The 23,479-nt window shown below is 48.3% G+C and overlaps 2 non-coding genes and 1 pseudogene across 2 annotated transcripts; 2 read left to right on the top strand and 1 right to left on the bottom strand.

The window, feature by feature from the left end:
- The first annotated feature begins 12,485 nt into the window (after positions 1-12,485).
- LOC116471296 (small ribosomal subunit protein eS24-like) lies at positions 12,486-12,963 on the top strand (annotated as a pseudogene).
- Positions 12,964-14,510: 1,547 nt separating this feature from the next.
- TRNAL-CAG (transfer RNA leucine (anticodon CAG)) lies at positions 14,511-14,593 on the top strand. Its single transcript has one exon. It is a non-coding gene; the product is annotated as a tRNA-Leu (tRNA).
- Positions 14,594-15,036: 443 nt separating this feature from the next.
- Positions 15,037-15,119, bottom strand: TRNAL-CAG (transfer RNA leucine (anticodon CAG)). The gene has a single exon. It is a non-coding gene; the product is annotated as a tRNA-Leu (tRNA).
- Positions 15,120-23,479: the final 8,360 nt, after the last annotated feature.

Below are 23,479 nucleotides of genomic sequence, written 5' to 3'. Positions count from 1 at the left end.
TCTCCTTGGTCAGGTATACAAGCTGGCAGGCCTCCTGGAAGCAGCATCCCTATCTTCTCAAAGTTAGGCAATGACATTCAGAGCTGGCTCCTGGGGAGGGGGAGGCCATCCAGAGCCTACCCAGCCTCACACCCTATCCCCTGGCAAACAACCTCAAGCCCTGACTGTGGTCCTCTCTCTCCAGAACCACAGGCATCTCCCCAGCTGGGCTGAGAAATGTGTCCAGGGGTTCCAGGACACCAGCACCTTTTCCCAGCTTCTTTTTTATTATAAAAATAACACATGCTCTTGGTAAGAAATTCCAAGAGCATAGAAGAGCAGGAGCCCCCTTCTCATTCCCTTTCCTCAGGATGAACTGAGCCATCAGGGTTCTTGGCGTCCCGGTCAGCCCCAGGAGATCATAAGGGTAATGATGCCCATTTTATAGATGAGGAAACTGAGGCATGGAGAGGGGGAGAAACCATTGAGGCCATGTGCTGAAAAGTGGCAAAGGTGGGATTTGAATATGGCTCTTCTGCCCCCAAGTCTAGAACTTTCCACAAGTCTACCAGGAGTACAGCTCTGATCAGCTCAATTCCAAGTTCATAGTGCTTCTTTGCCCCATCCTTATCACTCCTCATCCCCACCACACAAACATATACATGCATACACACACACACACATACATACACATACACACACACACACATACATACACATACACACACACATACATACACATACACATACACACACATACACATGCATACACATGCATACTCACATATACACGCACATGCACACAGACATACACACATATACATATACACATACACACATTACACACATACACATATATACATATATATACATATGCACCCACATACACACACACATACACACAAAACCCCACAGTGACTAACCCAGCTGCATGAAAATGCCTCCACACACATATATACACTCACCCAGCCCAGTGCCCTCATCCCCATAGACTATTTCTGAACCAACATATACACTTGCACACACTTAATCACACATGTGCAATGTACAAAAACACACTTCAGACACTCACACGTGTTCGCACTTCCAGAGACACAAAGACACACTTCTACACACCATAGACATAGACGCTGGCACACACCCATGCCCACCAGCCTCCCCTCATACCCTCTGTCAGAGCCCACCCCTCAGAGACGCCACATCCATCTCGTGGCCAAGCCATCACCGCCAAAGTCATGTCCTCTTCTGCCCGATCAAGCCCTAGTTGTGGTCTTCTAGGTACACTATTGTGCCAGCCAGATGCCACCTGTCCCCCAGTCAAAGCTGGGCCCCTCCCTCAATGCCCTTGCCCTTCTGCCCAAGATTCTAAGGCAGCAGAATTCTTTTTATTTTATGTATTTATTTTTGAGAAAGAGTTTTACTCTGTCGCCCAGGCTGGAGTGCAGTGGCATGATCTCGGCTCACTGCAACCTCCACCTCCGGGGCTCAAGCGATCCTCCTGCCTCAGCCTCCCAAGTAACTGGGACTGCAGGCATGTGCCACCATGCCCAGCTAATCTTTGTATTTTTCGTAGAGACGAGGTTTCACCATGTTGGCCAGGCTGGTCTTAAACTCCTAATCTCAGGTGATCTGCCTGTAAGATAGCAGAATTTTTTTTATTTTTTATTTTTTTTTTTTTTGAGACGGAGTTTCGCTTTTATTGCCCAGGCTAGAGTGCAATGGCGTGATCTCTGCTCATCACAACCTCCGCTTCCCAGGTTCAAGCGATTCTCCTGCCTCAGCCTTTGGAGTAGCTGGGATTACAGGCATGCGCCACCACGCCTAGCTAATTTTTTGTAATTTTAGCAGAGACAGGGTTTCTCCATGTTGGTCAGGCTAATCTTGAACTATTGACCTCGGGCGATCTGACCGCCTCAGCCTCCCAAAGTGCTGGGATTACAGGCGTGTGCCACCACGCCTGGCCAAGCTAGCAGGAATCTAGGGCTTCCTGTCCTCACCTCTCCCACCCACATGGCACTAGTGCCTTGAAGACATTTGATGAAGAACCTCACAGTTCACCACTCCTGCCTCCTGAGGTGTGCACAGATAGCTTGAAAGGGACCATCTGTTCCTGAGGATCTGCACTCACCCTCGCTCCAGACCCTCTTCATCTTCTCTGAACGTCTCCAGATCCCTTACCTCAGTTTTCCCCTAACAGTTCTCAGAGGATGGGGACCTGAACATTCAGTCATGGCTCCATTTGGCTCACCTGTAAATGTGATTCCTGAACACTCCAGAGACAACTAGGAACTTCATGAAAACACACAGTCCTGCCCCCAGACCCACGTGGGGTCTCTGGGGCTGGCACAGGGTGGTCACTCAATCTGATGGCCAAGAGGTCAATTGAAGAGCTGGGCAGGTGGAGAGAGGAACATCTTTCTCTTCCATAGTCAGACATAAACCAGGAGAGAACTGGATCACCAAAATGTAATCTTAAGGACTTAAGCACAAGTACTGAGGGCCCTAGTTGGGGTGCTGTGAATATATGGGGGAAACACCCTGAACTGGGGATTTATTGGGGGATTTATTCATTTGTTCTTTCAATTAACAAATACTTCCTACAAGGAGACTGGCCTCAGTGACTGTAATCCCAGCACTTTTGGAAGCAAAGGCAGGAGGATCACTTGAGTCCAGAAATTTGAGGCCAGCCTGGGCAACATAGTGAGACCCTGTCTCTACAAAAAATACGAAAGTTATCCAGGCGTGGTGGTGCATGCCTGAAGTCCCAGCTACTCAGGAGGCTGAGGTGGGAGGATCATTTGATCCTAGAAGGTCGAGGCTGCATTGAGCCATGATTGAGCCACTGCACTCCAGCCTGGGTGACAGAGCAAGACCCTGTCTCAAAAACAAAAACAGTTCCTACAAGGAAGCAGGCACCAAGATCTGTGGGGATTGAAGAGTCCCAGTTCACATGAGCGTGGGGTCTGGTGGGGACACACGTAACCTAAGACTCTCCTCTCTCTCTCTCTCTCTCTCTCTGTCTCTCTCTCTCTCTCTCTCTCACACACACACACACACACACACACACACACACCATGCCAAGGGTTCTGGTGCAGACAGGGGAGCTGACCCAGGCTGCAGGTCAGGAAAGGCTCCCCGGGGAGGGAACCAGAGGAGAGCTGAGGGCAGGTGAAGGTGTTGAGCTCCTTCAGCAACTCGGAAACTTTTTCAGACCACCTGACCTAGAAAAATTTTGCATCAGACTCTCTCATTTTTATGAGGAACTTGATAAACGAAGAAACTTGCTCTATATATCTGCTGAAACCTTTGGAGAACAAAGGAGGCATCAGTAATGCTCTTTTTTTAGAATGAAAAATAATTTTCATGGCTCTTTTTCCTTTCACATTGCAAAAGCAGTGCATTTTGGGAAACATGATTCCCCCAGCCCCTACCCTCCCTCACCCTGCCCACCGTGTCTCTGGCTGGGGAACAGGGCACCTGACTTGCACCACCCCGTCATGACCTCCTGGGACTCCGAGAGTCCACCTGTTGCCTGTCCAGGCGCCTCCCCTGGGCAGACCCACCTGTGCCCCTGCTGGCACATCCTCTGTTGAGGTCCCCAGGACAAAGGACATAGGATGGTCTTCTAGGATCTGAGTCCCAGCAACCATAGAGAAAGACTGCGACAAACAGGCCTGGAGAAAACAGCGTTAGGCATATCAAAATCCAGAGGGAAACGGGGAGTTATTTGAAGATAAAGAATTTCCAGAGGAAATGTCAAAACTCTGAGTGGCTTCACGCAGGTGGAAAAGGGCTGCAGCTGCTGGTTCCCGCCCCTCCCCAGGGTTGTGATCCCCATTTCCCTCCTTGGAAGCCCCACTTGGATGGGTTTGCATCTCGGATATGGCCTGCAACACTGGGCCCAAGCAGTTTAGGGGCTAGCTCTGACTCTGGAAGGCTGGAGAAATGGCTGCACTGGCTCTGGGCTCTCACGATGCACACAGGGCCAGGAGCAGTGGCTCATGCTTGTAATCTCAACACTTTGGGAAGCCAAGGCAGGAGGATTGCTTGAGGCCAGGAGTTTAAGACCAGCCTGGGCAATGTAGACCTTGTCCCTAAAAAAAAAAAAAAAAAAAAAAAAAAAAAAAAAGTTGTTGTTGTTGTTTTAATTAGCGGGACATAGTGGCCAAACACCTGTAGCCCCAGCTTACTCAGGAAGCTGAGGCAGCAGGATCTCTTGAGCTCAGGAGTTTGAGGCTGCAGCGAGCCAAGATTGTACAATTGCACTCCAGCCTGGGTGATAGAGCAAGACCTTTCTCTAAAATATAAATAAGGCTGGGCCTGGTGGCTCATGCCTGTAATGCCAGCACTTTGGGAGGCCGAGGCGGGTGGATCACTTGAGGCCAAGAGTTCGAGACGAGCCTGACCAACATGGTGAAACCTCGTCTCTACTAAAAATACAAAAATTAGCCAGGCGTGGTAGTGCGCACTTGTAATCCCAGCTACTCAGGAAGCAGAGATAGGAGAATCTCTTGAACCCAGGAAGTGGAGACTGCAGCGAGCTGAGATCATACCGCTGCACTCCAGTCTGGGCAACAGAGCGAGGCTCCATCTTAAAAATAAATAAATAAAATAAAAATAAATAATGATTTTAAAATGATGCCCATAGAAAACGTGTAGTGATTAAAAGGAAAATGGAATATTTGTCCCTCTTTACTGCATTTTCCCCAGGATCCCTGGCTTTCCTGGAGAAATTGATGCCCCATCTCAACTGGACTCCATACCATCCTCGGTTCTCCTGAGACCCATCTTCTCTCAGTCCCACCTCTAGGCCTTTGCTCATGATGGGCTCCATGGAATGCCTTCCCCTTCCTCTCAGCCCATATAGATCAGACCGGTCCTTCTCTGCCCACCTTCCCCAGCACACCTCCTCCTCTTTGGCATCCCTGGAGTTCTTTCTCTTCCACTAAGTCTGCATCATTTAATCTGGCAGGATCTGATCTCTTGTTTCCTGATGTTTTGCAGAGGAGCTATCTAAGCTAGCACTGCCCAATGGAAATATGACACAAGCCACATAGGAAATTCAATTTCTTTTTCTTATTCTTTTTCCTTTTTTAAAAAAAATACAGAGTCTCACTGTGTCGCCAAGACTACAGTGCAATGGCACAATCTCAGCTCACTGCAACCTCCGCCTCCCAGGTTCAAGCGATTCTCCTGTCTCAGCCTCCTGAGTGGCTGGGAATAAAGGTGTGTGCCACCACACCCAGCTACTTTTTTTGTATTTTTGGTAGAGATGGGGTTTCACCATGTTGGCCAGGCTGGTCTTGAACTCCTGACCTCAAGTGATCCACCTGCCTCAGCCTCCCAAAGTGCTGGGGTTACAGGCATGAGCCACCGCACCCAGCCAGAAATTAAATTTTTCTAGTAGGAGCATTGAAAAAGTAAATAGAAACAGTGGAAATTCATTTTAATAATATATTTTTATTTAACCCAACATGGCCAAAGTATAATTACATTGCAAATTAATAATAAAACAGTTTATATGTTTGTTTTCATACTGTCTTTGAAACCTACTTTGTATTTTACACTTATGATCCCTCTCAATTCAGACTGGCCACATTTTTTATTTTATTTTATATTATATTGTTTACTTTTTTTTTTTTTCGAGATGGAGTCTCACTCTATTGTCCAGGCTGGAGTCCAGTGGCGTGATCTAAGCTTACTGCAACCTCTGGCTCCCGAATTCAAGCAATTCTCCTGCCTCACCCTCCTGAGTAGCTAGGATTACAGGTGTACACCACCATGCCCAGCTAATTTCTGTATTTTTAGTGGAGATGGGGTTTTGCCATGTTGGCCAAGCTGGTCTCGACCTCAAGTGATCTGCCTGCCTCGGCCTCCTGAAGCGCTAGGATTACAGGTGTGAGCCACTACATCTGGCCTGGACCGGCCACATTTCATATGCTCAAGAGCCAGTGAATGACTGCTGTGTGGGCGGGTACAGGTCCAGGCTGTATTTGTCTTTGGGTTACATGTGACAGAGGTTCACATTAAACTGGCATAAGTGAAAAAGGGCATTGGCTCATGAAACTGACAAGAACAAAAGAGATAGATAAATTGAGGGACAGCTAGCTCCAGGTGTTCCAATGACGTCAATGTCATCAGAGAGCTGACATTGTATATTTTCCAGCTTTCATTCTCAAGTAGGTTCTGGATGGCATAGCAAAGACAGCCACCACCAGCTCAGCCACCTGATCCCACACCCAGCTTCTCTATTCCAAGTGTTCCCCCAGGCCAGACTCCCAATGGACCAACTGGAATTCTGCACTCATTTCTGAACCAATCAGTGTTGTGGCTAGATGGGTGGAATGGCTGACTAGCAGACATGAATCGTCTGACCATTCCCAGCATGAAGGGAGAGGAGAGTCAGCCTCACCTTTCCTGCTGGGACTGACAGTGGCCACGGAGGGGTTTCTCAAAGGAGAAGCAGGAGGTTTGGTACCCGAAGACTAAGGGGGCCACACAGGATGGGGAGGGAGAGGGATGTGAGGTGAGAGTGGAAAGTGACCAGAATGCAGGTTGGATTGAATAAAAAGAGGCTCCCAAGAGTACTGGAGTATGAGATTGAACAGGAAAGACATGCTCTTAGTCTGGCTGAAATGTTCAAAAGATGTGATGGCTAGTAGGGCACATGCCAGTGAGAGCAGATAATAACCTTAGTGCTGGGTGCCCAGGAGTTTTGGGGGTTGTGGGAATCCCAGAGAGGGGAAGGGCCGGGATGGTCGTGGGGACTATGGGAGGCTCATTGCAGCCCCATTTACCAAGGAGGACAGCAGTATTTCCACCTGTCGCCACTGATATGGCCATAGGAAGCACATCAGGAGACCATCCAGAGGCCTCAACCTCAGACACTGCATCCCATACCCCACACTAAGCATGCAGCCCACCCCGAGAGAAAGCTCTGCACTGTTGCAGCTCTAAGCAGAACACAGACACCTTTTAGCCCAGAAAGACAGAGCAGATGGACCTTCCCGAGGGTCCGGAGGACCCCGAGCCCAGGCAGGCAAAAGGGCTGTTATCCCAATGGGGAAGGCTGGGCATGGGACTCAGAGATGAAGACTCCTGGGGAAGGCAAGGATCATGAATGGCCTTCCCAGTGGGGAACCCAGGCTTCCTGAGCTCCACTAGAGAGGCACAAAAAGCTGACTTGAAGAGCCTAGAGAATTGACTCAGTCGTCTGTCCGTCCATCCATCCATCCATCCATCCATCCATCCATCCATCCATGCATCCCTTTGTCTGTTCACCCACTCATGTACTATTTATTTATCAAGCTCCTGCTATGTGACAAGAATGCCCTACCTGCCAGGAATAGCCTGGTGAACTAGATGGCTAAGGTGCCTGCCTTCGCAGAGCCCAGAGCCTAGTCAGGGAGAAACACGATCAACAGATAAGCCAGCCAATGAACACGGTGACTTCAGATCTCAAATAGGGTGGCCAGATAGCAAGTGAGTGGGAGGAGAGGTGGGGGCTGCTTTAGCCACGCGCTGAGGAAGAGTCATTTGAAGAAGATGGCTCTAGACAGAGGAAACGGCCAGTTTCATAGACCCTGCGGAGGGAGTATGTTTTGTATTGGAAAACCAGATAAATGGAGGTGGGAGATGAAGGTGGGGGAAGAGGTCGGAAAGCTGGACACGGCTGACTCAGGTGAGGCAGTCAGGATGCACTGTGGTTGTGGGGAGGGCAGGCTAGAGATTCTCTCCACAAAGTCAGATTGGCAGGTCAAACTGGCCCCATAGTATTCACCAGGCACAAGAACTGTCATACTGGGCTGGGAACAGTGGCTCATGCCTATAATCTCAGCATTTTGGGAGGCTGAGGTGGGAAGTATGCTTGAGGCCAGTTCAAGACCAGCCTAGGCAACATATTGAGACCCCCATCTCTACAGAAATTTTTTTTTTTTGCAAAAATTAGCCAGGCATGGTGGCATATGCCTGTAGTGCTAGCTACTCGGGAGGCTGAGGTGGAAGGATCACTTGAGCCCAGGAAGTCGAGGCTGGAGTTAGTTGTGATTGTACCACTGCACTCCAGCCTGGGTGACAGAGTAAGATCTTGTCTCAAAAAAAAAAAAAAAAAAAAAAGTCACACTGTTTTATTTTGCCGGGCTAACACATAAAGCATTTACTGTGTTCCAGGCACTCTAATTGCTCAGCATGTATTAACTTATTTGATCTTCTCAACAATCCTCTTAGATAGATACTAGTAATAAGCCCATTTTACAGATGGGGAAACTGGGGAACTGAGAGGCTAAGTAACTCCCCTGAGGCCACAGAGCTAGCAAATGGCAGAAGCAGGATTTGAACTCAGGTGGTCCCAGAGTCCACGCACTCAGCCACGAGGGCTCGAATTAAAATTGGCCAGCCAGGCATAGTGGCTCACACCTGTAATCCCAGCACTTTGGGAGGCCGAGGTGGGCGGATCACCTGAGGTCAGGAGTTCAAGACCAGCCTGGCCAACATGGTGAAACCCCATCTCTACAAAAAATACAAAAAAAAAAAAAAAAATTAGCTGGGGGTAGTTGTGAGCGCCTGTAATCCCAGCTACTCGGGAGGCTGAAGCAGAAGAATCACTTGAACCTGGGAAGTGGAGGTTGCAGTGAGCCGAGATCACACCATTGCACTTCAGCCTGGGCAACAAGAGCGAAACTCCATTTCAAAAAAAAATGGCCCTCTACAACCTGCCTATCAGAGTGGTAAGCTGTCATCTCAGCCATTCCTGGGGTTCTCCTTCTAGGGTGGCCAAAGTCTTAGGGGGCATGGGCAGAAGCAGTCCAGAGAACTTGGAAGTGAGCTCCTGGCCTTTGGTCTATTCTGGTCATCACTGAAATGCTCACTGTCCACGTGATCCACTCATAGCCAAGAAATTGAGCCACCTGACTCCTTCTACGCCAAGGGTGGACCTTGGGTCTTTGGCTCCAACTCCCGAGGGACCAAATTTTCCCTGCCCCATCCTGTTAGACATCTTCGCCTGCCTCATCCACTTCACTTCCAGATTCCCCTATTCCCCTGGGGCTGGCCTGGCTTCTCCCCTCAGTGGTCAAGATGTCCAAACCAGGACCTTAACAGGCATTTGCTCCTGGCACCCCGTGGCTTCTGCCCTCCACCCTCAGCCAAGAAAACCTAAACAACAAAAGCTTGGCCGTGCTACTTGGACTGCCTTACTGGGAAAATCCTACCCTTTCTTTTAAATCTCCTTCGATAATGAAAACAAACAGGACTAAAAACAGCATCTCAAAGTCCATCCTGCCATGTGAATTGGCAAGCCCTCGTGGCTTTTTTTTGTTTGTTTGTTTTTGAGATGGAGTCTCACTCTGTCGCGCCCAGGCTAGAGTGCAGTGGCATGATCTCGGCTCACTACAACCTCTGCCTCCTGGGTTCAAGCAACTTTCCTGCCTCAGCCTTCCGAGTAGCTGGGATCACAGGCTCCTGCCACCATGACTGGCTAATTTTTTGCATTTTTAGTAGAGATGGGGTTTCACCACGTTGGTAAGGTTGGTCTCGAACTCCTGACCTCAGGTGATCCGCCCGCCTCGGCCTCCCAAAGTGCCGGGATTACAGGTGTGAGCCACCACGCCCGGCCTCATGGCCTTTATTAAGGAGACAATGTAAAGAAAGTGCTTGGCACAATGCTAGGCACACAGCATTCAAGAAGGGGTTTGTTTTGTTTTGTTTTGTTTTGTTTTGTTTTGTTTTGTTTTTGAGACAGCATCTCACTCTGTTGCCCAGGCTAGAGTGAGGTGGCATGATCACGGCTCACTGCAGCCTCGACCTCCTGGGCTCAAGCGATCCTCCCACCCCAGCCTCTCAAAGTGTTAGGATTACAGGTGTGAGCCACCACACCTGGCCTCAAGGAGTTTTGAGCCAGACAAATCAAGTTCCATTTATCAGCTGTGTGACACTGGGTAATTCATGTGGTCTCTCTGAGTCTCACTTTCCTGTAAAACGGGGATAATGATGACCTGTGTTGTGGTGCTGTGATGAACATTAAGTGAGATAATGGATGGAAAGGAAACATTCACTAATACTCAGCTTCCTGCTTCACTTGTCCCTGGGAGGGCTGGTGATGTGTGCTGAAGTCCCGGGAATGCTAGGAATTACCTCTTTCAGGCACCTTGGCTGGACAAACACTAGGTCCTCATTTGGCCATCTGACTTCATCTGTGCAAAGTAGGGCAAAGCACAGGAAGAGCCATATCGGGGCTTCTCCAGCTGCTTGTGGGCTTTTCAAGCTCCACCCAGGGGACTTTTTTTTTCCCAAGCTGGACAAACGCCCAGAGCAGGGAATGGGTGAGGCCTGTCCCACAGGGCTCATTGTTGGCATCTAGGCTGCTGATAAGGTGGAAACAGGACATAAACAGAAATGGTGGCCTTCTCCCTTCCCAATTTTGGTCTCAGGGACCTAGGGGTGCAAGGCTTCCTCCAGGCCAGGAGGGTGTCACATGAAAGGTGTCGAGGGGGGACAGCTGATCATCCACCCAAACCCAGGAGACAGAGCTGTGTGGGAACCTGGTGCTGAGCCCCATCAAGGGAGCCCTTTCTCCCAGGCCGGCCAGGAGGGCAGCAGGCAGGGCGGGGCTGGTGTGGGCTCCAGTTCTGGCCCTGCCTCTGTTCCCTTCTCTCTAAAATGATGTGCACTCAGAAAGGTTGGTGATGCAAGAAATGAAGGGAGGGTCCCAGAGGTGGAGAGTGCAGGGCTTCTGCCCCAAAGAGGACCTTGGGCAAGTCACTCAGCCCACCTGAGCCTTACCTCCCAGAGCCTTACCTCTGCAAAATGGGGTGAAAGTGGGAAGCTAGCAGCCCCTGCTTCAAAGCCCTTGCCTTCAAGGGAAACCAAGCATCTAGTAACCTGGCTCCCCTATGGCCTTGGTGACCTCCTATTGCATCCCTACATCCTCTCTCTCCACCCTGACACCCCACACATACACTAGCCAGCCAGTAGGGCTTGTCTGTTTTACCCCAAAACACATCCTGAATCTTGAATTCTACCACCTTTTGCAATCTCCACTTCCCTGGTCCAGCCATCATCATCTCTTACCCTCCCTGCCCTGGCCTTCTCCCTGGACTTTCAATTCTTCCCTTGTCCTCCCATCCATCCTCCACACAGCAGCCAAAGGGATAGTTTTTGAAGGGCCCTCAGGACCATGCCACTCCCCTGCTTAAAACACTCCAGGCTGGGCACAGTGGCTCACACCTATAATCTCAGCATTTTGGGAGACCAAGGCCGGAGGATCTCTTGAGCTCAGGAGTTCGAGACCAGCCTGGGCAAAGTGTCAAGCTCCTGTCTCTACAAAAAGTACAAAAATTAGCCAAGTGTGGTGGTGCACACCTGTAGTCCCAACTACTTGGGAGGCTGAGGCAGGGATTGCTTGAGCCCAGGAGATTGTCTGCAGTAAGCCAAGATTGTGCCACTGGACTCCAACCTGGGCGACAGGGCTGGACCCTGTCTCAAAACAACAACAACAACAACAACAAACAAAAACACACCAGTTACTCCACCACAGAAGAAAATCCAAACTCCCTTCCCTGGCACTCCAGCCCTGTGTGATATGGCCTGAAACTTCCCATCACCTTACCCCTGCCACACTGGCCTTGCTGTCCCTCCAACAGACTATATTCCTCTCTACCTCAGTGCCTTTGCACTGGCTATGTCTTTTATCTGAAATGCTGCCACCTGCAGCTTTGATTTTGCTTGTCTTTCTCCTTTTGAACTCAGTGTCAGCTCCTCACAGAGGCCCTCCCTAACCACCCTGCCTAAGAGAGCCCCAATCACTCTTGATCACTGTTAAAAGGGTATTTTTTTTTTTTTTTTTTTTGAGATGGAGTCTCACTCTGTTACCCAGGCTGGAGTGCAATGGTGTCATCTCAGCTCACTGCAACCTCCGCCTCTTGGGTTCAAGCAATTCTCCTTCCTCAGCCTCCTTAGTAGCTGGGATTACAGGCACGTGCCACGACGACTGGCTAATTTTTGTATTTTTAGTAGAGACAGGGTTTCACCATGTTGGCAAGGCTGGTCTTGAACTTCTGACCTCATGATGTGCCCACCTCAGCCTCCCAAAGGGCTGGGATTACAGGCATGAGTCACCTTGCCTGGCCAAAAGGATAATTTTTAAGATAAAATCATAATTCTCATGTAAATATAAAATGAACACGTCAAAGATTTTATTTTAGTCATTAATTAATGGGAGGACCTGTTCAATGTTATAGCCAATTCAAAAGAGAATTCAAAGACACACATATATTGGCAATCAGGAATGCTGAAATGAATTTATAAGTAGATTGCAAAATTGGTCAATATCCACAGAGCAATGATCAACTGCATTCTACCCTAACAAAATTCACCTGTATTTCTGTGGACAAGAATTATTTGGACATAAAAGTAATAAAAGGTGCAAGCCCTTACAGAATCAGATCCAGCTATCTTTTTTGCCTGTTTTAAAGTCTTTCATGGCTCTTTTCCTCCTTGGCTGTCTGAAGATAGATCGCCATCATGAACGACACCGTAACTATCCGCACTAGAAAGTTCATGACCAATTGACTACTTCAGAGGAAACAGATGGTCATTGATGTCCTTCACCCCGGGAAGGCAACAGTGCCTAAGACAGAAATTCGGGAAAAACTAGCCAAAATGTACAAGACCACACCGGATGTCATCTTTGTATTCGGATTCAGAACTCATTTTGGTGATGGCAAGACAACTGGCTTTGGCATGATTTATGATTCCCTGGATTATGCAAAGAAAAATGAACCCAAACATAGACTTGCAAGACATGGCCTGTATGAGAAGAAAAAGACCTCAAGAAAGCAACAAAAGGAACACAAGAACAGAATGAAGAAAGTCAGGGGGACTGCAAAGGCCAATGTTGGTGCTGGCAAAAAGCCGAAGGAGCAAAGATGCTGCAATGATGTTATCTGCGGCCACTGTGGATTTTTCACAAGAACATTAATAAACTAAAAACTTCAATAAATAAATAAATAAATAAAGTCTTTCATGAGTTTCTTGCATCCTCTACCCAGCATTTAACAACACTTGGACATATTTGTTCACCTGTTTCTTATCCTTCTCCCTTCGCTCCATGCCTGAATGTATCTTGAGAGTGGAAATTCTGTTTTGTTCACAGCATCTAGAAGGGTGGCACATAGCAAGTGCTTAATAAATGTTTGTTGACTTTCTTTCCAGCTTCCAGGGCAATTTGTATTTTAGAAGAGGACACAAAAGAGGTTAGTGCTAAACCTAAAGAAAAGAATTCTGGCAGTCAATGTCGAGAGGACATTTGGGACAGGGAAAGAGGAGGGTTTCATTGTCTTTCAGATAACCAGGACATCTGCCCATCCCCAAGGGGCTGCATCCCAAGCTCCAAGCATCTAAAGGGAATCTGATCTAAGGGTGGTAAGTGCTGCTGTTCTCTGGCTGAGGCCGCTCTGTGATACCATGTCAGACAAGTCCGAGGGCACTAAGAGGTTAATGTGACCCCACTGCTCACACCTTCTGGGCCTGACTCCTGGACTCCAAAGTTGGCTCACAGATGTTCGAGGGTCTCGGACCCTCTCTTTTAGTGCCTGTGTACAGAGAGGGGCAGCAGCTGCCATTGTAGGAATATGAATCATTAATGAGGGAATTCATTAATCAATGTGTAATTGTTACACACCAGGTCAGCGGCCCAGCCCCCTGAGATCTTAGAAATCTCGTGGAGAAGGGCACCCTCTCGGTACCGAGGTCTTCTGGTCCCTGGAAACAGCCTGTGCGCGGCGTGTGTAAGCCTAGAGGGGGCGGAAGGGAAGAGAGGAAGATGCCGCGGTGGCCAGGAAAAGAGAGATGAGTCACGAAATGAGGGGATGCAGGAAGGAGGAAGAGAGGGAAGAATGAATCCATGGGATCTTCCCTACGTACATACTGTGTGCCGGGCACGGTTTGGGCACTGGGGACATAGGAATAGGGCGGGTCTGGCTGTGCAGCTGCAGGCCTCGTTCTAACCCGGAGCCTGAGTAAATGAGTTACAACACATATACAAATGTGAAGCTGCAGCTGGGGCGAGTATTCGGAAGGAGAGCGCGGTAAGAGTGCCAGGCGGCCTTGCAATAACTGGGCTTTACCTAGATTGGGCGCCAGCCCACGGAAATGTCTACGAATCAGTGCAGGTATACGGACTTGATTGTATTGTGCACAAGGGAAATGCAAGATTGCTTGCAGATTTCAGGAATCAAAGCTGACACGATAGTACATGTATGCATGCGGAATGAATACATGCTGGAGGCACGAATGCATGTGTAATAGTCTGCGGTCTCGGCCTTCTCTAGTAGGCCTTGCGCACCCTCTGGCGTCGCCTAGGTGCATCGCGCTGACCGTCCTTGTCCCATCTCTCCACGCCCATTGGAGCAAGGGAGTGTATCTCGCTCCACCCAACACCGGGCGGAGAACTAGGCCTAGGTCTTCGCTGCCCGCTACGCATGCGCACATTACAGAACTTGTGAAGAAGCTTTATGCAGGGTGCTTTACAAGCAGTCAGGATGGCCGAGCGGTCTAAGGCGCTGCGTTCAGGTCGCAGTCTCCCCTGGAGGCGTGGGTTCGAATCCCACTTCTGACAGAGCTTGATGCTTTTCCTCATCAAGACCGCAGATCAATGAGGTTATGATGTCTTGTGTGTATATATATAGTACTCATAATCTTTTTTTATTCTTTCACAGATCAATGAGGTTATGATGTCTTGTGTGTATATGTTCTCATAATCTTTTTTTATTCTTTTACAAAACGAGTATTTTCTTATTAACGAGGATTTTCTTTTTTAATAAAGAATCTCGCTCTGTCGCCCAGGCTGGAGTGCAGTGGCGAGATCATCCCGCCTCAACCTCCTCAGATGTTGGGAGTTCAGAATCACACCACCACGTCCTGTCAGACTTCTTCCCCACAGACATTCATTTGACATTCATTTGACTTTGGATTGTAAAACGTACGGTCCCCTATGTTTGCGGGCCTCTCTTGGTGTGCGGTCGTCGAAATTTCTCTTCTAAAATACCGGAAAAGAGTACTTGTCAGAAGTGGGATTCGAACCCACGCCTCCAGGGGAGACTGCGACCTGAACGCAGCGCCTTAGACCGCTCGGCCATCCTGACTTCGCGGGAAGGATAATTTTGGGGTCTGATGTAGTTCCTCTCATGCTGCAACGACGCTCGGGACCCAGAACCCAGAGGCGGTGTCCCGGGCAGTCCTGAGTCTGGCCCGCAGCTTAGGTTATCCACAGCCAAACCCAGCTGGTGCAGCGAGACTCACTGCTGCTCTCAAACTGGCGCTTTCTACTGAATACACAGATAATTTACATGGAAAATCAGTTTTCCTTACCATCAACAGAAATAAACACAATGAAAACGAAATAACGTTGCTAAATTCTAGCCGCCTGCCCAGGCTGTGAGCCTCAAGTGGTGGTATTATTCTGAACTATTACTAATACCGGTCGGATGTTTCCGGCTGTGAATGGGGCACTGGCGGAGTAGGGGGCGGGGTTTGGAGAATTATTGTTGGAAGGAGGATGCTCTGTAAGGCTTTTGTCATCCGCTCCTCAGGACGGGAGGCCTTGGGTTGGGAGATCCCACTCTGCAAATGATTACCTAGGGCCTCATCCAGAAAGAGTTGGCTTTTAGACCTTTCTAATAAGCTGATCAAGGGAAAAAGTTGGAGATTGTTAAGCTTGGGGAAGAGAATTATTATCTGTCTACAAAAGCCTGATATACAAGGGTTGGGATTGTGTCTGCCTGTCCTTTTTGATCCAAGAACTGGGGCCTGAGGTGGGGGTGCAGTGGGTGGATAGTTACAGAGGATGGGTTTGGGAGAAGAAAGAGTTTGCCGGAAAGGAAACAGGGTGACTGTATTGGTAGGGATATCCCCGTCGCTGGAGGCATTCAAGACGAGGATCGATGGTCACTTGGTGGAAATGCTGCCAAGGAGATTCAAGAGTTTCTATTGCTGCCGTAACACATAACTACAAATTTGGTGGCTTAAAACCATCCCATTTATTTATCTTACAGTTCTGGAGGTCATAAGTCTAAAATGGGTCACAAGGTTACATTCCTTCTGGAGGCCAGAAGGGAGAATCCATTTCCTTTCCTCTTCCAGCTGCTGGAGACCACCCACATTCTTTGGCTCCTCAGTCCACACCACTCCAACCTTTGCTCTGTCTTCACATCACCTTCTCTGACTCTGACCCTCCTGCCTAACCTCTTTATAACAACCCTTTTGATTACACTGGGCCCGTCTGATAACCCAGGGTCATCACCCCATCTCCAAATCCATTATTATTATTATTGTTATTATTTTGAGACATAGTCTCACTCTGTTGCCCCGGCTGGAGTGCAGTGGCACGAACTCGGCTCACTGCAACCTCTGACTCCTGGGTTCAAGCAATTCTCCTGCCTCAGCCTCAGCCTCCTGAGTAGCTGGGACTACAGGCACTCACCACCACACCGGGGCTAATTTTTGTACTTTCAGTAGAGACGGGGTTTCGCCATGTTGACTAGACTGGTCTTGAACTCATGACCTCAAGTGATCCACCCGCCTCCCAAAGTGCTGGGATTACGGGTGTGAGCCACTGCGCCCAGCCCAAATCCTTAATTTAACCACAGCTGCAAACTCTCTTTTAACCATTTAAAGTAACAGAGCCACAGGTTCCAGGGATTAGAATATGATGAGGAGACTCATTATTCTACCAGTGCCCTAAAGCACAATTTGATTTGGAAGATTCCATCCAGGAGTAATTTTCTATAATATCTTCGGTCTGAAACCAACTTTCCCCACCACTTCGCTGTTCAGTCTCCCCAAAACTGCTCTGAGTTCACCTCCCCCCCCATCACAAACGTGGCTGGTGGATCCCGGAGGCCCCTGCTAAACCTTGAACAGGTTGAGAAGAAGTACTGCGTTTGAATTCCTGCCGTGTGACCTTGGGTAGATCACTTCACCTCTCTAAGCCATATAGGAAGGAAGGGAGGAGTTGGAACAGGGGTCCCTAAGCCCTATACCGGTCTGTGACCTGTTAGGAACTGGCGGCATAGCAGTAAGTGAGCCCCAGGCAAGCTAAGGAAGCTGCATCTGTATTTACAGCCACTCCCCAACACTTGTATTATCGCCTGAGCTCCGCCTCCTGTCAGATCAGGGGCAGCATTAGATCCTCATAGCAGTGTGAACCCTATTGTGAACTGCGCGTGCAAGGGATTAGGTTGTGCAGTCTTTGTGAGAATCTAATGCCTGATGATCTCCCATCACCTCCAGATAGGACCGTCCAGTTGCAGGAAAACAAACTCAGGGATCCCACTGATTCTACATTATGGTGAGTTGTATAATTATTTCATTGTCTATTACAATGTTATAATAACAGAAATAAAGTGCACTATGAACATAATGTGCTTGAATCATCCCCAAACCACCCTCCTAACCTACCCCTACCTCCTCTGGAAAAACAGTCTTCCACAGAACCAGTCCCAGTCCCTGGTGCCAAAAACGCTGGGGACCACCGAGTTGGGGGACTGTAACGCCATTCATCGGTTTCTTTGGGTGTAAAAGACAGAAATCCAGCTTGCCCTCGTTTTGGCAAAAAAGGGAGATCTGTTGGCTCATGAGACAGAGGGCAGGTTGGGCAGGCAGGCTGCTGGATCTCCGGGATCCCAGGAAGTGAGGGATCAGAACTTCTCCCACCTGTGCCCCTCTCTGCTTTTCTGGAGGCAGCTCTGGCCAGGGCCTTGTCTCTCTGTTCAACACCAACAGGGCCACCCTCACACTCCAGATCTTTCCACCACCGGGAAGCCTTCCCTGCTCACCCCTACAAATCGAGTTGTCTGGCACAGTCTCCCCCATCTCCCTGGGTCTCCATCTAAGCACATCTGTAATGAACATATTATCTGGGTAATACTTTGTTTAATGGCTCTCGCTAACACCTCCCAACACCAAACTGTGGCCACTCTGTGGCTTGGTGATTAGCCGGACCCCTGGGGCTAGCGCCTGGCACATAATAGGGCTTGGTCCATATTTACTGTGTGATGAAAGAAATAAATAATACAATCCTAGTTTACAAAAATAAAAAATAAATAAATAAAAGGGTTCATACCATGGAAAAATCTCAAGACAAAGAGTTAAGTGAAAAAAGCTAAGTAGAAGCCAGAAATGGGCTGGGCGCGGTGGCTCACAACTGTAATCCCAGCACTTTGGGAGGCTGAGGCGAGTGGATCACTTGAGGTCAGGAGTTTGAGACCAATCTGGCTAACATGGTGAAACCCCATCTCGACTAAAAATACAAAAATTAGCCAGGCATGGTGGCACGTGCCTGTAATCCCAGCTACTCGGGAGGCTGAGGCAGAAGAATTGCTTAAACCCAGGAGGCACAGGTTGCAGTGAGCAAAGATTGTGCCACTGAACTCCAGCCTGGGCAACAGAGTGAGACTTCGTCTCAAAAAATAAAAAATAAATACATAAATACAATCTTACTAGGTGATCAAGGTCAACATCAACAGTGATAGGTTCCATTGATAGTAGGTATCCTTGAGTGGCAATTTACCTCTGTAGTCTTCCTTCCAAAAATACATTACTCTAAGTCTAATCATGACAAAATAATATCAGACAAATCTCAATTGAGGAACATTCTACAAAACCCCCGACCAGGGCCGGGTGTGGTGGCTCACACCTGTAATCCCAGCACTTTGGGAGGCTGAGGCGGGTGGATCACCTGAGGTCAGGAGTTTGAGACCAGCCTGGCCAACATTGTGAAACCCTGTCTGTATTAAAAATACAAAAATTAGCCAGGCATGGTGATGGGTGCCTGCAATCCCAGCTACTCGGGAGGCTGAGGCAGGAGAATGACTTGAACCCGGGAGGCAGAGGTTGCACTGACCTGAGATCATGCCACTGCACTCTAGCCTGGGTGACAGAGTGAGACTCTGTCTCAAAACAAAACAAAGAAAAAAAACCCTGACCAGTACTCCTCAAAATGTTCAAGGTCATCCAAAACAAGGAAGGTCTGAGAAACTGTCATAGCCAAGTGGAGTCTATAGACATAGGATGACTAAATGTACTGTGGTATCCCGGATGGTATCCTGGAAACAGAAAAAGCACATTGGGGGAAAACTGAAGAACTCTGAATAAGTATTTAATAACAATGTAGCAATATTGGCTCATTAGTTGTGACACAAATGTAGCCTGGGCAACACAGTAAGACCCCACTCTAAAAAAAAATAGCCAGGCAAGGTGGCTCACACCTGGGGTCCCAGTTACTTGGGAAGCTGAGGTGACAGGATCATTTGAGCCCAGGAGTTTGAGGTTGAAGTGAGCTATGGTCATGCCACTGGACTCCAGCCTGGGTGACGGAAGGAGACCCTATCTTTAAAATAAACAAATAAATAAAAATTTTGCTCTTCAAAATTAGCCCAGCTTTGTCACCCAGGTTGGAGTGCAGTGGTGTGATCTCGGCTCACTGCAATCTCCGCCTCCTGGGCTCAAGTGATCCTGCCACTTTGGCCTCCCAAGTAGCTCGGATTACAGGAACACCACCATGACTGGCTAATTTTTGTATTTTTTTGGTAGAGACAGGGTTTCACCATGTTGGCCACACTGATCTCAGACTCCTGGGCTCAAGCAATCAGCCCACCTGGGTCTCCCAAAGTGCTGGGATTACAGGTGTGAGCCACAGTCCAGCCAAAAACACTGTTAAAAAATAAAAGACAAGCCACAGACTGGGAGAAAATATTTGCAAGATTTTTTTTAATTGGCCAGGCGCGGTGGCTCACGCTTGTAATCCCAGCACTTTGGGAGGTCGAGGCGGGCGGATCACGAGGGTCAGGAGATCGAGACCACAGTGAAACCCCGTCTCTACTAAAAATACAAAAAAATTAGCCGGGCGTGGTGGCGGGCGCCTATAGTCCCAGCTACTCGGAGAGGCTGAGGCAGGAGAATGGCGTGAACCCAGGAGGCGGAGCTTGCAGTGAGCCGAGATTGCGCCACTGCACTCCAGCCTGGGTGACAGAGTGAGACTCCGTCTCAAAAAAAAAAAAGATTTTTTTAAAATCAGATATATCTGATAAAGCACTTGCATCCAGTTATATCTCAATTATAAGGAGACAACCCAATTTTAAAATGGGCAAAAGCTTTAAACAGACACTTCAGCAAAGAAGATATATGAATGGCTAATAACCACATGAAAAGATGCCCAACTGTCGTTAGTTGTTATGGAAATAAACAGTAAAGCCACAATGAGACACTACTGCACACCTATTAGAATGGCTTTTTTAAAAAACTGACAATACTAAGTATTAGCAATGACGAGAAGCTACTGCTAGAAGTCTCTCATATATTGCCAATGGGAATGTAAAATGGTGAGACCATTTTGGAAAATGTTTTTTTTGTTTGTTTGTTTGAGACAGGGTCTCCTGTTGCCCAGGCTGGAGTGCAGTGGTGCAATCCCGACTCAGTGCAACCTCTGCCTCCCAGTTTCAAGTGATTCTCCTGCCTCAGCCTCCTGAGTAGCTGAGATTACAGGCGCCTACCACCATGCCCAGCTAACTTTTGTATTTTTATTAGAAACAGGGTTTTGCCATGTTGGCCAGGCTGGTCTCAAACTCCTGACCTCAAGTGATCCACCTGCCCCCGCCTACCAAAGTGCTAGTATTATAGGCATCAGCCACCGCGCCTGGCCAAACATTGATTCTTTTTTTTTTTTTTTTTTGAGACGGAGTCTCGCTCTGCTACCCAGGCTGGAGTGCAGTGGCGGGACCTCGGCTCACTGCAAGCTCCGCCTCCCGGGTTCACACCATTCTCCTGCCTCAGCCTCCCGAGTAGCTGGGACTACAGGCGCCCGCCACCAGGCCGAGGTGGGTGGATCACCTAAGGTCAGGAGTTTGAAACCAGCCTGGCCAACATGGTAAAACCCCCATCTTTACTAAAAATACAAAAATTAGCCAGGCGTGATGGCGCACACCTGTAGTCCCAGATACTTGGGAAGCTGAGGCAGGAGAATCCCTTGAATTATTATATGTATATATAATTTTATTTTGTTTTTAAAAAAATAGAGACAAGGTCTCACTCTGTTTCCCAGGCTATGTCGAACTTCTAGCCTCAAATGATGCCCTCACCATCACTGGCCTCTGCCTCCCAGAGTGTTGGGATTGGGATTATAGGCATGAACCATTCACACCCAGCCAGTTTCACAATGTCTTATAAAGTAAAACATATTGGCCAGGCTGAGCTCGGTGGATCACACCTATAATCCCAGCACTTGGGGAGGCCAAGGCGAGCAAATCACTGAGCCCTGGAGTTCAAGACCAATCTGGGCAACATAGGGAGACCCTGTCTCTACTAAAAATACAAAAATTAGCTGGGTATGGTGGTGCAGGCCTGTAGTCTCAGCTACTAAGGAAGCCAAGGCAGGAGAATCGCTTGAATCCGGGGAGCGGAGGTTGCAGTGAGCTGAGATCGCACCACTGCACTCGAACCTAGAGGACAGACTCCATCTCAGAAAAAAAAAAAAAAAAAAGAAAGAAAGAAAAGAAAAGAAAGAAAAGCATAAACAAGGTGGCTGAGTGACACTGCTCACACAACGACAGAGTTCAGGGGTGGGTTTCCCCAAACCATCCTTAGGTTCCATAATCAGCCAGGACTCACAGAACTCGCTGAAAGCTGTATAACCACAGCTGCAGTTTATTACAGCTGAAGGATACAGATTAAAACCAGCCAAGGGAAATGGTGTATAGGGTAGGGGCCAGGAAAGTTCCAAACCTGGAACCTCCATTATCCTCTCCCTGTGGAATCAGGGACAGCGTTACTTTCCCAGCATCAATGTGTGACAATACGCACAGACTATTGCCACCCTAGTAAACTCACTGTCTTGGTGTCTAGAGTCTTTATTGAGGTCCCATCATGCAGGCTGGGTTGACTGCCCGGGTGGCAAATCTCAGACTCCAGCTCCTCCTAAGGTCCAGCTATGTGGGTCCATATCTTGTGTCCCGAAGCTTCCACCCTAAGCCACACTGTTCGGTGACCTGCTGCAGCCAGACCCCATGCTAAACCACATTGTTAGACTATCAGGTGTGGCCAGCTCCACCCTAAACAATGACTATCAGATATGACATTCCAAGGGTTTAGAGGTCAACACCCAGATGCTGAGCACAAAAGCTAGATCTTGCTGGGTGGGTGGTTCACACCTGTAATCCCAACACTTTGGGAAACCAAGGCAGGCGGATCACGAGGTCAGGAGATTGAGACCATCCTGGCTAACACGGTGAAACCCCGTCTCTACTAAAAATACAAAAAATTAGCCGGGCATGGTGGTGGGGGCCTGTAGTCCCAGGCAGGAGAATGGCGTGAACCCGGGAGGCGGAGCTTGCAGTGAGCCGAGATCGCGCCACTGCACTCCAGCCTGGGTGACAGAGAGAGATTCCCTCTCAAAAAAAAAAAAAAAAAGCCCTCAAAACTAACTAGGAAATGGGGAGATGTAGGTCAAAGGGTACAGAGTGGCAAACATGTAGGATGAAGAAGTGGAAAGACCTAATGTACAGCATGAGGGTTATAGTTAATAACAGTGTATTGTATTCAGGATCTTTGCTAAATGAGTAGATTATAGCTGCTCTTGCTACAGGGAGGAAAATGGGTACCCATGTGAGATGACGGATATGTTAGTTTGTTTCACTACAGTAACCATTTTACTCTATATGTATCTTACAACATATTATATATCTTATGTATACACAATAAAATGCATTAAAAAAAAAAAGGAACCATTCCCACAGCACCAAGTATAGGACCAGTTGGAAAAGTACTCAATCAATATTTGTTGACTGCAATCAGCAACTCTTCGAAGTTGGCTTCTGGAAGCTGTTAGATGAACCCCCATAGGAACCTTTCTGTGAATTTCTTAAAATTGTAAAAGGCAGGGTGTGATGGCTCAAGCCTGTGCTCTCAGCACTTTGGGAGGCCGAGGCAGGATGATTCCCTGAGGCCAGGAGTTGGAGACCATCCTGGGCAACACAGCAAGACCCTGTCTCTACAAAACATAAAATTAGGCCGGGCGCCGTGGCTCACGCCTGTAATCACAGCACTTTGGGAGGCTGAGGTGGGCAGATCACGAGGTCAGGAGATCGAGACCATCCTGCCTAATATGGTGAAATCTGTCTCTACTAAAAATACAAAAAAAAAAAAAAAAAAATTAGCCTGTAGTCCCAGCTACTCGGGAGGCTGAGGCAGGAGAATGGCGTGAATCTGGGAGGTGGAGGTTGCAGAGAGCTGAGATCGTGCCATTGCACTCCAGCCTGGGCAACAGAGTGAGTGTCCGTCTCAAAAACAAATAGTAAAAATAAGTTAAAAATAAAAATAAAATAAAATAATTAGCTGGGTGTAGTGGTACACGACTATAGTTCTAGCTACTGGGGAAGTTAAACTGGGAGGATCACTAGAGCCCAGGAGTTCAAGACTGCAGTGAGACATGATCATGCTATTGCACTCCAGC

This window comes from Hylobates moloch, unplaced genomic scaffold, assembly GCF_009828535.3.
Source record: "Hylobates moloch isolate HMO894 unplaced genomic scaffold, HMol_V3 SCAFFOLD_6, whole genome shotgun sequence".
Lineage (NCBI taxonomy): Eukaryota > Metazoa > Chordata > Mammalia > Primates > Hylobatidae > Hylobates > Hylobates moloch.
This window is presented reverse-complemented; position numbering and strand designations above follow the sequence as displayed.